The following is a 16,259-nucleotide window of genomic DNA, read 5'->3' as shown; positions in this document are numbered from 1 at the left end:
CCTATATTTATTGTCTGTTATTATTTATGTGTGCACGGAATGTGAAAAAGGCAGTGCAGCTGCTACTTTTGATGGCACTGAAAATGCATAGGCAATCTGTATTTCTGGCTTTTTGGTGATACCCTTGAACATTCCGGCTTGTCAAGGGATCAGCTGTGAAAAAGGATATTCCATCACTCATGTGTCTTGTTAAAGGGTAATGGTGTGTATATTGTAGTGTGTGAACTGAGTTTGGAACTTGAACTATTAATTATCTTACAGAAGCAGCTGATTTTTCTTATATAATGAAGCTATTTTGGTCTTATGTTTAGGGTGAAAAGGAAACATATTTTTTTAATGATTTTTTGAATCTTAAAGAAGTATGTACCCTTATTCTTGGAGACATAATGATTAGTGATGACTACAATGGTTTCTTAAAATTTAATGATATCATCCTCTTTACATCTGGGATAACTTTGACATAATTGCTTGTAGTTGCACTTGGTAATGAAAGGTAAGAGCTTAAATTATTGGAGAATATTTTCTAAGCATAATAGCTGCTTTTAAACTAAGGGTTAGTGTTTTAACTTGACAGAATGTGAATATTTGTAATGCTTGTAATCAGTCGTATTAAATCAAAAGGGCAAATTCATTTTAAAAATAACAATTCTGGCTTACATGGTGCACATGTTCTTGTTAATAATTTGTGTTCTGGTTTTTAAGGGCTTGTAAGCAGTTAATACTCTTTTGTATATTTGATACCCTACAGTTCTTCTTAATTTTTATTAGAGAGTTGTTACAGTGGTTGAGAAGAAATACACAGATTTCAGTTGTGATAGTTTTCCCAGTGTTATATGATCCAACTTCACAAGATTCCTGGACATATGTAGATGCTTTTCTATTTTGTTTTCGTTAAGACATTCAATTGATATAGGCAAGCATGAAAGCTCGGGCAAATTTTCATTGCTTTTTCTGGATCTTGCTTAGATTCTGTGGTATTTATGTAAAACACTGTTTTGTTACTTGGGAATGCATGCTGAAGTTATTCCTTATGCTATTTTGCTGTAGGCTGGTTGGCACTGCCACAAAGGTAATGCATTGCCAGTAGGCCATTTCCTTGTCAATTGCATTTACAATCTAATAGAGATATTACATGACTTTTTAAACAAGTGTTTTGGCAGGGGCGGAAATGGCAGATTCCAAGCAAACAAGCATAGCTTCCTCTCCCTAACCACACACTAGCTACTCAAGGAGTTGTACTAAATCTTGTGAGAGTGCGAAGGTAAGGAAAGGATTTCAGGTTGAAAGATGGCAATAAAAGTACTTTAGGGCTCAGTATTTGGGAATATATATCAGATCTTTGTCAAAAACCAACCCATTCTTGCTGCGGTTGGAAAGGTGTTGACAATCAGCCAATGCAGTAGGCTATTTACTATATTTTGAAATCTGTGCAGTATGCCTGGGGCTACTTTCCACACTTGATCTAATGTTACTAGTAGTTTTAGGAATGTCAGATGTAAGGGCCACCTGCTTCGTTGGCATCAGTGAATGTTCTTTTTAGATGTTTAAAACCTTTAAAATATCAACTTTTTGTGGCAGGAAGTCTCAAAGGGGAAAAGATTTACTTGGTGTAAGTAGTAGATTGCAATCTCTAGTGGAAGTGCTTCAGAGTTCCTGTTCATATATCAGAGTTGAAGTAATGGTGAAGCAGATTGAAATATGAAAGATGGCTATAATGGGGACACTGTATAAATGTTTCTGTTCCAGTATTGTGGCAACTCTATGTGGTGGGCTGCCACCAAAAACCAGCATCTCTTGTACAGGGGTAGGGAACTTGCGGCCTTCCAGATATGGTTGGACTATGGTTTACATCGTTCTTGTCCATTGGCCATGCTGTTTGGGAGCTCAACAGCATCTGAAGAGCCTCACAGGTTCATCACCATGGTTTAGTATGACCAAACATACAGCTTGACATCACCAGACTGCAATTTCCCCTGCTCCCACAAATCATAGCCAATGAAATAGGGCAGGGTAAATTTGTGCTATTAAATTTGAGATAGTGTTATGAGTTCTGGTCCCTGCACTTTAATAAAATTATAGATTAATAGGAATGGGTCAGAGCAGGACAATGAAGATGGTCTACAGTATGGAAAACAAACTCTGTGAGGAAAGACTGAAGGATCTGTTTAGCCTGGAGAAGACAGTTATTTTCATATATCTGAAGGCCTCTCATGCAGAAGAGGGCAAAGTCTCATTCTCTGCTGCCTTATAGGGCAAAACTAGATCTATCAAGACTTCAGTTACAAGACGGTCCGTTTCATAAGAGCCTGTTGGATCAGGTCAAAGGGCCATTTAGGTCAGCATCCTGCTCTCACACTGGCCAACCACATGCTTATGAGAAGCCCACAAGCAGGACCTGAGTGCCATAGCACTCTCTATGTTTGTTATTCTGAGAAACTGGTATTCAGACATACACATATACAGTGGAGGGAAGAACATAACCATTGTAGCTAGTAGCTGTTGACAGCTTTATAGTCTAAGAATTTGTCTTATTCTTGATAGCTGCCAACTTGGATGGGTTTAATTACATTGGTTGAATATTGTTGGTGCTGTCACCAATGGGAGCTGCCCAGTTGGAATTGACCTGTGACAGGGCCTTTTCAGTGGCAGTTCCCCATTCACAGAATGCCATCCTTGGTGAGGTGTTTCTGTCTCCCTCTTCATTAACTTTCAAGAGGAATTAAAAAACATTCCTGTTTACCCTAGGCACTTGATGGCTGAAATACACTGTTCCTGGCAAGCCTCAGATCACTGATTGAGATAATGTTTTTAACTCTTTTTAGAATACTTAAATATATATTGATGTGTTTGCCACACTGGGCTCCTTTGAGAGGAAGGGCAGGATGAATGAATGAATGAATATTGGGAGAACTTCTTTGTAGTTATATCAGCTCAACAGTGTAACCAGTTACCTAAAGGACTGTTGGGCTATCCTTCACTGGAGGTCTTCAGGCTGAAGTTAGACAGCCTTCTGTTGGGGATGCTCTCTAGCTCTGAATTTCTAGTATCAAGCAGGCTGTTGGATGGCCTCCAATGCCTCCCTCCAATTGTATGGTTCTGTGACTTGTAGTATGTGGAAATGTCCAGTGTGTCAAAACTTGTGATGATAGAGCAAAAAAACTTTCAACATTTCCACAGTCAGTTTACTCTTTCTGCAGTACCCACATTTTGCTTTTAAAATTGAACCCCCTTCCTACACTTCTTCTGTGCTTCGGCCGGTTCTATGTTTCTACACCCAGAACTGCTTCCTTGGTATTTTACTTAGCTCTCACTTTTCTTACAATATAGTTTATGTCTTTTCATGATGAGTACTTGCTTTTCATGGTTTGGGGGATTAGATCTGATAGACAAATTTGCAATAAAAATATAAAACATGATCTCCAAGTCCTCTTTTGAAGCCTTGGTGAGTCTATGTATATAGTCCCAAGGTAATTATTTCTGTATATCTTACACTCTGAAGTAGGTACTTCACATATATTGTCTAGAGAATGGCATTTGTGCTTTACCTAGTGTCACCCAGCAAATCTCTTGGAAAGTGAGGAACACCGTGGAAGCCTCTGAAGCCCAGCTGGAACCTAACCCTGGGCTTACTTTCCTTTTCCTTCCTTTATCCTTTAGCATACACCCACATAAGCTTTCCAAGAAGGCTTCAGCCCTGGTGGCACTCCAAGAAAACATTGCCAACCTTTTGTATAAGCAATCTAGCATTGCAAATTTGCCCCCCCCCCCCCAATTTATGCTGTTTTGTCTTGGGAGAGGCTAGTAATGTAAGCTCTTGAAAACATATCCAGCGTTTGCCTTTATTGTTTTCTATGCTGAAGTTGTTGGTAATGGACATGTGGACATCATATGTTCCACAAAATACCGTAGGAAGCCAATTTGAAATGTTTCCATTTGCCTTAAGTCCAATCATGATATTTATTTTTCCATGGCACTTACCCAGATTATCCATACCTCCTGCTTAGCTTGTGTCACTGCCACCATGGACTAATCTGCTTGTGATCAGTTTCTTTCCAATGTATCTTACAAGCAGCTGCCTTTTGCCACAGAACTCTTGATGCTGTTTATATTGCCATATAGCCTTAGTCTAGATTTGGGCATTCTGCTGGGGATCAGTGTCTGTATAAACTGAAAAGTTAACTTTTTTATTTTTTTTATTTTACTTTGAACATTATTAGCTATTGAATGTTACCCTTTCCTTTTTTCAACAAGCAAAGACAGCACCTGGCAACTAAATACACTTCAACATCCCCAAGGTGGTTTTGGATCATGTCTGTTACATGATTGCCTAAAACAAGGGTGGACAAATGTTCTTCTGTCATGGCCACATTCCCTTGATTAGAGGCTGTTGATATACTAACACTAGAAGCTTTCATACCAAGATGGGTAAGCTGGAGTGCGGATATATAGTGAGCATAATGGAAACCTGGTGGAATGAAGAAATTAAGTTGGACACAGTTATCTTTGGATGCAAACTCTATAGGGAATACAGAGAAGAGTGTACTTTGGAGGTGGTGTGCAACTCTACATTATAGAGTGCACAGCCCAAGTAGCTAGAAATCCCGAACAGGGCATACTCCTCCATGGAAACACTGTTAGTGGCAATACCAGGTCCCAAAAGTAATTTTGTATTGGTGATACACTATTGCCCCTCTGGCCAAAACATCCAGGGTCTTCTTGAGATGAAGAACAAAATAAAGGAGGCATCCAAAGGAGAAAGTTTCTTAGTTATGAGTGCCTTCACTTACCCTCACAGGCTGGTTGGGTATATCTTCCAGTTGTGACAAAGAGGTAACATGTTTGGAAACCCTAAATGACTGTGCCCACAAAGAGCTGGGCATGGAACCGACCAAAGGCAGCAACCCTGGACTTAATGTTAAGTGGTGCCCATGAGCTGGTGTGAGATGTAAGTGTTGCTGAATTGATTAGGAACAGTTACTACCGTGTTACAAAATTCAACATTCTATTCTATTCTATTCTATTCTATTCTATTCTATTCTAAATTCATTAAATAAATATCTCACTTCTGACTGGGAAAGAAGCCCCAAAGCTTGATGGAAGATAAAGGCCTTCAGTAGGTGACAAAAAGAACAGAAAAAGCACCTGTTTGATTTTTAAAGGAAAAGAATTCCAAAGAGTAGGTGCCTGATATATGTTAGTAGACATCTTACAAGAAGGTGCAACACAGGCAATTGCCATGGCACTGAAAAATAAACCCCAACAAATTATGAGCAGAAACCAAGGTTTGCTCTTGGCTTGCTGTTCATGGTTTGTTTGGAGAGAAACAAATCACAAGCCTGGGTTTGAACATCACAGCAAGCCAGACACTGGCTTGTTTCCTGGCAGTGCAGCAGAAGTGGGAGAATTGTTGTTGTTTAGTCGTGTCCGACTCTTCGTGACCCCATGGACCAGAGCACGCCAGGCACTCCTGTCTTCCACTGCCTCCCACAGTTTGGTCAGACTCATGTTTGTAGCTTCGAGAACACTGTCCAACCATCTCATCCTCTGTCGTCCCCTTCAAGTGGGAGAATAGCTGAGCAAAAACTTTTCATTCACATTAAATCACTGTTTTTATCTATGGCTTAATACAGGGTTCAGCAACCTTTTTCAGCCGTGGGCCGGTCCACCGCCCTTCAGACCATGTGGTGGGCTGGACTATATTTTTTGGGGGGGGAAATGAACTAATTCCTATGCCCCACAAATAACCCAGAGATGCATTTTAAATAAAAGCACACATTCTACTCATGTAAAAACACGCTGATTCCTGGACCGTCCGTGGGCCTGATTGAGAATGTGATTGGGCCACATCCGGTCCCCGGGCCTTAGGTTGCCTACCCCTGGCTTAATACAACCAGCCAAGTGGGCCAATACAGTTTGTGCTTGTAGTCTAGTAAGTATAGTGAACATTCCCATATTAATGTTCCAATATTTCTTTTTCTACAGTTTTGCAGAAATTGTTTAACATGAGATTGTGTTTTTTTCACCCGTGGTCTTTCCCCCAGATTCCATGCAGAATGTTTTTTTCTTTTAACAAATGACATTGGAAAAAGGATGAAAGAATCCCATTCTCTAAAGTGCAGACTTTCTCTAGTGTATTTGTTCTGAGCAAATCAGACTTGCCTACAAGCGACCATTTTCTCTCCTGAATCTGTGACTCTTGATTTGTTCGGGGTTCCATTCACTACTATGCTCCCCTCCCCATTTCCTGTCCATAGTGGGGAAGTGCATGCTGGGCTGAACTAGGGTATGACAAACTATGGGCAGGAATTTCCCACTGAATTCCTTTTAGAGGAGACTTCATCCAAACGTCCACAGGTAGTGAGTAGAATAGAAAAAAGACCTTATTGCAGGATTTCAAAATGTGTTTCTGTATTGTTACAAAGTCAAGGAAAAATATTTTAAACCTTTTATGTCGTTGAGTGCATAAGTAGGAAAACTTAATTGGGAATGTGTAATAAAGTAGCAGAAGGAAAGAATATATGAAATTTGGACTACAGCTTGAGTCTAATTGAAACTTAAATAGAAAACATTTATTTCAGACATCTAAATGAGGATTTAATTAAAGTAAAATTAGCTCATCTTTTTAGTTTTATCCTTGAATAGGAAATTTGAAACATACTTGACTTGATGGTTGGCTTTCTCTGACTTTGATTAATCACTTTCAAAGTAAGCAGAGGATCAGAACAATAATTTCATAATTACACGCCAGTGAGTTAACTTGAAACCTTAACTAAAATAACTGTAAAGGAAGTATGATGTTGGTTAGTTTCATGTGATGCTGTATATTTTTGTTACATAATTCAAATACTTACAAGTGCTAATCTGAAAAAAGAGCAGTTCCATGGTTCTATTCATTTATTTTCAGGATGTTTTAATAGGAAATTGTTTGAGATGGGAATATTAATTTCAAAGGCACTGTAGCAATAGTTAAGAGCTTATTCAACCTCCATTGATGTCGATAGATGTCTGCTTTGGTCTTCTATACACATTGGATCAGGACCTACAACTTTTAAGCTTTGTTGAAGATATATTTGATGGAACAGTCATTGTGGTTAAAGTATTCAACAAATCTTGCTCATTGTGAATTATTATTGTATGGTAATGCACTAGTTTCCTTTTTCCCAAGAGAAAAGTTATAAATAAAACTCTGAACAAGCTGAAAGAATTTAAAACTGCTACAGAGCATGATTGCTTGTAATGAGAAAGAGTTAAGTCTCCCGTTGGATCAAAGTGCAAGACAAAACTGTTCTGCAACATGAAGGTCAAAATGGGCCACAGGTGCTTGTGACCAGGATCTTCTGCCACATTGTGCTCTTCAGCTTGGTCATCTCCAAGGTGTAACTTTTTGATCTCATTGATTGGTAAGGCTATAGCAGATGTCCTTGCCTGCTTGCTTACACCTTCAAGGTAATCTGTAATCTTGGGAACTCCTGATGGTGCAGAAAATCTGACTGGGCTGGGGGTTGGAGGCCAGCTGGAAAAGGAAGAAAGCAAACAGTCCATTGCTCACCCTGCAGTACTGATAGGGAGTCCCATTAACTTGCATTTCAATTTCTTTCTCTTCTGGTGTGATTGGTGTGCCTTTAAGATGATTGAAAGGTGGGTTGCTTTCCTTGATTTTTGGAGCAAAGATGCAGTTCATTCTGCTTCCGTCAGTAGTCAGTAGAGACCCCTCCCTATCATGCCTACTTGCAATTGTGAAATAGTAATTGCAAACAAAACACTACGGATAAAGCTTCTATATCACCCCGCTGGCTGAAACATTTAGCCATTGTGGCACCTTAAAGGCTAAAATATTTATAATGGCATAAGCCTTTGTGGACTCAAGCACACTTCGCTCATTGCAACATGGCAGTTTACTCAGCTGAATAAATTATTGCTAATCTGATACTATAAAAGATGTGATATTTAACATAAGTTTCAGCTGTAATAATCACTGACTTCAGTTTTTGCATCTCATTGCCATTATACTTGCACCTTTACAAGTTTCTCCTTTACATACATGCCAGCTAAGGTTCCACTTCATTCATCTGACAAAGTGGGCTTGAGTCCACAAAACACTTACGCTCTAATAAATGTGTTGGCCTTTAAGATGGCACAAGATCTTTTATTATTTTCATGGAAAGGGACCAACATGGAACACAGAACTTCTCTGAAGATCATTAAGAAACGGCAGGCGTGCATGCACATATATACATGTGTGAATCAGCTGTTTGCCCCTCTTTGAACTCACAGTTGAGGACTCTGCTGCCTATTGTTCTGGAGTAGACTGTTCTGTGATAGACTGTGAAACCCTTTGGCAAGATTCACCAGGATGAGCAGCTTAGAATGCAGCTGATCTCCAGCTTAGCCAGATGATTCCTGACTCAGCTGGTGTTAAGTCTCTTAACTGTGCCTCAGCCAATGATATGCTGGAACAACTTGCCCAGCCAGCAAAAGGGGCATTCCAGGGGTGTGGCATGGGGGACCAGAGAGGTTGGATGCTAAGCTTGATTATGTCACCTGACAATCCAGCGCAGAACATTATTTTTAAAGGCTTGATTTCCCTCTATCCTGCTGAATTTGGTTTGGATCCACTGTAAATTTATGCCACCTTACCTTGGCTTGCTTTATGCCATCTTCTTGTTTATAGGATTGCTCTCCCAGCTAGTGTTTATGTGTATTTACTCTCTGTAAACTTATATATATGTGTTTTGTTAATAACCTTTCATTGATTCACAATTGCCCAGGTGCTCTTGTTATATGAACTCTGTTGAACAATATGGCATTTCATTGTTAGGAGATAGGGTGCCGAGATTTCTGCGGTCAGTATCATAGAAAACGTAGATCAAAAGTGAGATTCTTCAGTGTTTTCATTATGCATTTTAAGTATTTCTGTCAGAATAACTGATTATTTGGGAAAGCAAAGTGCAGAGACTTGACTAGCAAACACCCACATTCAAAACACTATGCTTTTAAAATGTAGCAGTACACTTATTTACCCCCTAAGATTGTCAATTTTTTAATCGCAGAGGAGAAAAAACTATAGTCAAAAGAATATCTAAAGCTTCCATCCTGCATTTTCTTTACGAAACTTAATATAATGATTGACTTTGCCGAAATGTTAAGGTTATTTGGACTGCAAGTTGGTTAAAATATAAGACTGGGATAAAGTCTATTTAAAATTTGTACACATGTAATGTCTGTGCTTATTCAAAGACAACATAATTCCAAGTTATGTTTTGTTGGATATGATGCATATTAAATGTAAGAGTCTTATTTAAAAAGAGGTGCCAATCAATCTAAATTTGTTGTAGCTAGAATTTGATGGTCTAAGGATAACTTATCATTCCTTTCTTGTTATAAAATAGTCAAATTTTGTAGTAGTATCAGTTAAGGAGTTTATGGAAACTTGGTTTAGGATTGTTTAAAGGAACACAAAATCTTTAATTTGAATTTGATGGCACCTGGTTTCATTTTTGTTCCCCCAGCAACACCACTGGTACCAAAAGTTACCAGCAGACCACCCTGGTTTAAGCAAAGGATGAAATCACTCTGGCCTTTTCTTTTTATTCCTTTAGTTTGCTGACTAAATATTTAAACAGAGGTATAACACATCTGTTATAGTTTGTGACATAGCTGTAGAGCAAGACTTTGTGGTGCATAATTTGCAATTTTTTTTTAAACACAGATTAATCTTAAAATTGTCTTCATGTTTAGCACTCTAAATGAAAAGAGAATTAAACTATGATTTACATTTTACAAGGCAAGAAGTAAGAATGTGTGTTTTAAAGCAATAAGCAGCTCTTGTCCTGAGAAATAGACCTAAAAGTTCATATTTTTAGCTTGCATGGTCTATTTTTAACATTGTATGAATCCAAGGTTGCTTCCAGATGTGAGTTAGTTTTCATTATTGAGGTTCCCATGGGAAAGAGAGAGAGCCAACACAAATGTTACCTCCAGAGTTTTGCTCTTGTGCCTTTTTGACAGTGTCAGTAAGTTTACATTGACTATGAGCATGGGTTAAAATGTTTAAAGATGTGTATGGAATTTTAAGCATTATGAGTCCCTAGCTTTGTTTTTTGGGTGGTATGTTAGAAAAGGCAGGGGCAGGGAAGGACAGTAAAACCTGGAAAACCTTGGCTGCCATTCCAGGTACCATTTTTGTTGTTGTTGTTGAAGAATTCTCTTTGCAACGATGCTGATAAACTAGTAAGATGGAAAATGCCATGCTGTCTTAAAGGCCACACGGATTTTGTATAGCATATGCTTCCCCTCCTTAAAAATGGTATCTAAGTGAATTGTGTATGCTGGTGGCCAAAGGGAAATTGGACAGGGGATTATTCCTTTTTAAAATAATAATTACTCTTCTGCAGTATTAAATAAAACCAGAATTGTCCCTTAAAAAATAGCAGTCATGGGTGAACTGATCTCTTGTATAGTATGTGTTGGGTTTTTTTCTTCCCTTTGGGAAGAATAGTTCTCTGCTAATGTAATTTGCTCTTGCTACTTTCCCAAATCAGCCAAGTCAGCTACTCCCTTGCTTGGTCTGGAGCAGATCTGCTCTGATTCCATCATGTGTAAAACACTTGCTGCGCCTGGCTCAGGACCATTTTTGCTCTCCAGTTTTGTTCCAGGCTACCCAGTTATATTAAGGAGCAAGCATTTTCAGGCATTACTTGGCCCAGAACAGCCTTCCCTATCCTGGTGCACTCCAGATGTTACCTATTACAATTCCTGACCCTTGGTCATGCCAGATGGGGCTGGTGAGAGTTACAGTCTAAAACAACTGGAAGGCACCATGTTGGGGAAGCTTGGCCCAGTGGAATTTTGGGCACAATCCAGCCCCTACAATCAGCATATTGAAGGCAGAGGGCATATGGTCTTGCTTGGCTACATAATTTATTTATTTAATTCATATCCTGCCCTCTGTCCTAAGGGAGCCCAGGGCAGTAAGTACTTTGGTGATAAAAATACAATTAAGAATAAAAAACCCCCCACATACTTAGAACATTTAAAAACTGATAAAAACAATAAAACACCTGAAGCGAATTTAAAGACTGATGCAACCAAATAGTATGTCTGGATACTTGCAGCAAAACAGTAAAAGTTTTCAGCAGGCAACTATTTTGTTTATTTGCATATTTATAATCCACACTTTCATAAAAGAACATATCAAGGCAGTATATAACACAGAAGAATAAAATCACCAAAAAGTATCCATAGAAACATCAATAAAGGGCTACAAAGGAATAAATTGTGGTGCCTGTCTAATGTAAATAGGTAGAGACTTCCAAATTTTGGCATGGACAATGTGTGGCACTTATAGAAGTGCCAGTTCTGCAGATTTAAGTGATCGAGTCAGCATGTTGGCTTAAGGTGATCCCTTAAGTAAACTGGTCCTAATTCAATAATACCACATTGAACTCAGCACTGTAGTAAACTGACAGCCAGTGTTTTTTCCCCCTACCCATTTTCTAATTTCGAGACAAAGGAAGATACTGCCACGGAGTTGTTTTTCCAGTTGCTAGCCCTAACTCTGAATAAAAGGTTCCTATGTCACAAAGAGTGGTTTGACCACCTTTCTGAATTCTGCTGATATCCTAATGGTCTATTTCTGACGTGTAGTACTTGGGGCAGAGTTTGTGCTGCATCAGTGTCTAAAAAATTTCTAGCAGGTTATTTTGCATTAAATAAAATATTGGTATAGTATGTCACATTGTATCTGCTGCTGTTACATTTTTGTAGCATTTGTTTTCCTTTGCAATGGGGAAAGTTTAGAAATATTAAATGGTAAATAAATGCCTTGATAGCCAGGCCTACCTAATTATATTATATATCTAATTTTATCTGTTGGGAACAAGCAAAACAATTCAAATAGTTTCTCCAACTAGATCTCATATTGTGTGTCATCCAGCTAACATTTGGCTGGGTTATGCTCTTAGTTTGTAGTAGTCTGCATTTATTTTATTTATATTGTAATCTAGGCTGTAAGGCTTTTGCTTTGAAAAGCAGGGTTTTAGCAGTAGGAATACTAATTGCCCATACTTTTTGCACTGGACACACATAAAAAGGTTTTCTATGGGCAATGTTGCATCTACCTTCGAGCATAATCACATTCTCAAAACATAAATTTGATACTAGTTTTAAAACCACATTTGTATGAGAGACTGCTCTTGAATTTTGATAGGAAGTTATGTTTTCTATAGGATGCCTTAACTTGAAAAGTATACCCATTTGTTTCAAACTGATCAGCATCTCATTGCAACATACGTATAGTATCTGCTTCTACTTTGGGTTAATTATGAGAGCTGTTAAGAGTGCTGCAAGCCTCTTCAAAGTTTAGCATCAGTTACAAAATTCCCTTGCTGAGGTGGTAAAGTGGTGTTCAGGCATCTAAATCAAAACTTGTATTCATTTTGTCTCTGGTCTGGTCAGGCAATGCATTTATTTGTGTGTATACAAGGTGTCATATGATGGGTGTTGGAATTTCTTGGTTGACCCATAAGCTTTGCTTTGAAATTTAATGGAATAACAACATACTCGGTATTCTTGCGGCACCAGGCAAAGCCATGGCTTAATTCTGGGTGGTACAACAGCAGCAGAGAAGAGTGAAGTGGCTGTGATTTTTTTTTTCTGGGAGTACCTGTACATTGACACATTCACATTTACCCATGGTTTGGGTTAACATTGTGTGTAAACTGAGCTGCTATGTAGATTCTGGTTTTCCCTTTGCTTATGAATCTTACTGAGTCTTGCATTAGATTTTCAGAATTCCTTTAAGCTTTTAATGCTTCAATGGCAGCCTATGGTTTCCCATTGGGGATTAGCAAATAAAGAAGATAATCAATAAAAGTAATTTAGTGTACGAAGTAATATGTTGATTTTCTTTCCCTTTGAATTTTAGCCAGAGATGGTTTAGATTATGACACCCAGTGCTTTGCCTTACGGCTGTGATTCTGTAACTTTTTTCAGATGCATCAACTATGCATTGCCTAATTTGTTATGAAAGTGAAAGAAAAGTTGTTCAATAATTCTAGCTAAATTGTGCTGCTAACATATGCTTCTGATGAAATTTTGGTAATATGATAAGAATTTGAAAGAACTGTGTGATTGCTTAAGTTTAAATAACCATTTCAATGACAGTCAACTAAAGATGTCTTTTCCTTCCTTTTTTGAGGATCATTTATGAGATGTTATTAAGTCCAAATGGCAGAGATCTGCCAGTAAGACATACTGAAATATAACCAGCAGAATTGTAAAACGAGTGCTCCTTGAATTTAGCATTAAGGTTAAATTTAATTTTATTCAATTTATAATTTAATGCAACTTTGCTGAGGTAGTTCAGTTAAACACATTTTGAAATCTTCTTTCCATGGTATAGATTTGTATTTAACACATTTTTAAAAACTGCATATGATGGGTGGCCCTAGATTTCTAATTCTTTGCTATACTGCATATATTGTTTGATAGTGAAAGTCTTATTTCTGAACTTGGATGGCTTCAACCTTATTCAAAAGCTGGCACAAGACTTGCAGGATGCTGAAACAGTTGTTCTTAAGAAATTGGTGTTTATATAAAACACACTCTTTCCTATTGTGTTTGATTATAAAGATAAAAGTGGTTTTTCTAACTTTTTTTCAGAAGTGAAGAGACTTTGTACTGGTTGAAGATATTTTTGGAAAGTAATGGAAACTGGATGATTTTTGCTAAACTTATTTAGAGTAGATAGCTCTTTACCTGGATCTTAAGTTGGTATGTAAAGGTGTTGGTCAGCAGGAAGGCTTCTTGGTCAAGAACATGCTTCTTAATTGTTTCCAAATAGTTGCTCTCTGTGTTGATGTTTTACTGCAATATTATATATGTAATTGTAATTGTAGCACAACCTGAAAGTTGATTTGTGTATTCAAATCAAAATAAGCTGTGACTTTCTTCCTTCACAGCTGACCAATTTTTATTTGAATGACCAAGAGTTACTTCAGATTATATGTAAAATTATGATTACTGCTGCTGCCCCAAAGTGCCTTACTTTACAATCTCATTTGCTTTTGCATTCTGTTCAAGGCTCCCCTTACTGTTAGGTAAAGTGAGGCAGCTGCCTCAGACAGCAGATGTGGGAAGAATGGCAACAGACAGAACTGTGTGTCACCCAACCTTCTGTGTGCCTCCTAAGCTAGCGTGCTAGCCTTTGTTAGTCTTATTTCAAGTTTCAACTTCCAGGCTACTTACATCATTTCATTCAAAGCTTATAAGCTTGAATATCACCCTCCCACGTTGATAGCCAGTGATGTCAGTAAAACTGACTAGATTCCTAATTATTTAATACAGTTGTTTAGGTTGACTTAAAAGTACAAATGTTATTGGAAAAGCAGGGCGCAAGCTTTAGACTATTGTTGTTCTTAATGGTCACTGAATCTGCACCCCCCCTTTTATTAGAGTAGCTTGAAAATTAGGTAGTCACCTGACATTTAAACAGAAGTGCAAATTACATTATTCGTGTCCTAGAGGTACCAACAATCCATGTTTAAGCCAAGATATATAAAAGAAAATATTGTATAAAGCTACTGTTCTTGCCTGTCAAGCGATTAAGCAATTTCAGTTTAAATGTCAGTTTGAAGATGAGAAACAGGAAAACAATGCAGAAATATTAGTTGCTCTTAATTCTTCTGTTTTGGTGTTATCCAAGGCAATAGTGTTCTGTAGCCACTGTATGACCTACCCAACGGCAATTGCAATCCTTACTTTTTCAAAGCTAATTGTTCCATGTTTAGTTTACTAAATGTCATCTGGACTCAGTAAAAAGCAAATGACCTGCATTGAATTAGTATAATTGTAACACAAACAAAATATCACATAGTTTGGGTCTCATACAGGAAAGGAGAAAGTTGGAAAAAATTCCCTGTTTGATAAATAAAATCTGAGATATGAAACAGGTTTAGACATCTGTTTTACCTGTTTTGGACTCTTTAAAATACTAATTTTTTACTTTTTATTCTTCACTATTGGAAAATAACATTTCCTCCCTCAAACTTATTTGACTTTCTCACATCAGTATAGGGTTATTTTAGCCAATTTAATCCTTTTTAAAATGGACTTGTAGGTTGGAGAGTGGCAAACACCTGCAAGAAGGGTCTGTTACCTATGCAAGAGGCTCAGTCCTAGGCAGTGCCCCCCTGGAAATGATAGGCAAGTGATCAAGAAATGGTCAATTTGAGAGATAAATTAGACCAGAGCCAGGTGAATACTGTAGGTAGTTTTAAGAAGACTAGTACAAATACAAGTGGCATGTTTTATGTTCATGTGCAGTTTATATTGACTTTGCCAGAAGAAGGTAGAGGCAGAAGAGAGAGAGAGAAACTGTGTCTTTTTCTGGCTTTTTGGTTCTATAGTTCTGGTTATATGAAGCCTGACCAGTCACTGGTGCAGGGAATCTCTGCAGAGATCCGGGATAGAATGTTGTAATTCTGTAATTATTTGAAACCCACTAATAGCAATTGATCCATGTACAATCCACAAAAAGTTAAGTACACTGATCCCTAGGGAGATCAGTGAGATTTCTTTTGTGTGTTGTAGCCAACATGCGACAGGCTTGTTTAGGCGTTATTAAAGATCACATGGGGAATATTTACACACAGGTGCTTAGGTTTCTATTTGCAGATATTATGGAAGCTAGATCATTCAGCTAAGAATAAAAGAGAGAGAAAAGAAAACTGTTGTTCTTGATATGCAAGAAATAATGCAGAAACTGTGGGCCAGACAATGTGTGATTGTGACAGACCCCACACACTGTTCTTCCCCATAGCACTTCCTTTATTGCAGGCTCATTTCTGGTATTGGAGTCTAGTTGCAGAATAGATGTCCCAGGGGTTGGGCAGGTGAGTGAGCCAGATATGAAAAAGTGGCAAAAATTCAACACCTTCAACCTGTGGGCCCTTTCTGTACTCTTACCCTCTGCTTTACATATGATCAGGGGAAATCCATTTTCAAAGAATGGCTCTTTTGCCTTCACATATAGTTTGATTCAAACCCGTCTCTAGACAGCTTCATTAGTGTAAACTTTAAAAAAGTCGTTCTGGCTCACACCAGAGGCCCATCTAGTCTAGCATCCTGTTCTCATAGTGGCCAACCAGATTTCTATAGGACATCTGCAATATGTACCTGAGTGCATCTTACACTCTCCCCACTTGTTGTTGTTAGAATTTATATACCACCCTATATTTGGAGGTCTCAGGTAATTACCA

At 38.1% G+C, this 16,259-nt stretch overlaps 1 protein-coding gene across 3 annotated transcripts in view; it reads left to right on the top strand.

The window, feature by feature from the left end:
• STK3 (serine/threonine kinase 3) overlaps nt 1-16,259 on the top strand; it is a 111,458-nt gene that overhangs the window by 17,549 nt on the left and 77,650 nt on the right. The gene's annotated exons all lie outside the window — the stretch shown is intronic.

The sequence above is a fragment of the Podarcis filfolensis genome (assembly GCF_964270895.1).
Source record: "Podarcis filfolensis genome assembly, chromosome: 7".
NCBI classification, from domain to species: domain Eukaryota; kingdom Metazoa; phylum Chordata; class Lepidosauria; order Squamata; family Lacertidae; genus Podarcis; species Podarcis filfolensis.
Note: the sequence above shows the minus strand (reverse complement) of the source record. Positions and strands in the feature narration are given on the sequence as shown.